The following is a 260-nucleotide window of genomic DNA, read 5'->3' as shown; positions in this document are numbered from 1 at the left end:
GAAGTTTCGCGAGGTAACATTGCTATTCTTGGCGAAGAAAACCAAAAATGAGCCTCCCAATTGCTTCAGCCATGGTTTTTCTTTATAGTGCTGATTTTATCTTTTTGCTCGGAATATCGCGGATGTCATTTCCTTGCAAAACTTATGAGTATGAAGTTAAAGAATTGTTTGACTTTCGATCAAATTATTGACGCAACAGCAGGGCACGGCTCTCTGTGTTTTCTTGACGCCTACTCCAGATACCATCAAATTAAGATGAA

The sequence above is a fragment of the Triticum dicoccoides genome, chromosome 7B (genome assembly GCF_002162155.2).
Source record: "Triticum dicoccoides isolate Atlit2015 ecotype Zavitan chromosome 7B, WEW_v2.0, whole genome shotgun sequence".
Lineage (NCBI taxonomy): Eukaryota > Viridiplantae > Streptophyta > Magnoliopsida > Poales > Poaceae > Triticum > Triticum dicoccoides.
Note: the sequence above shows the minus strand (reverse complement) of the source record.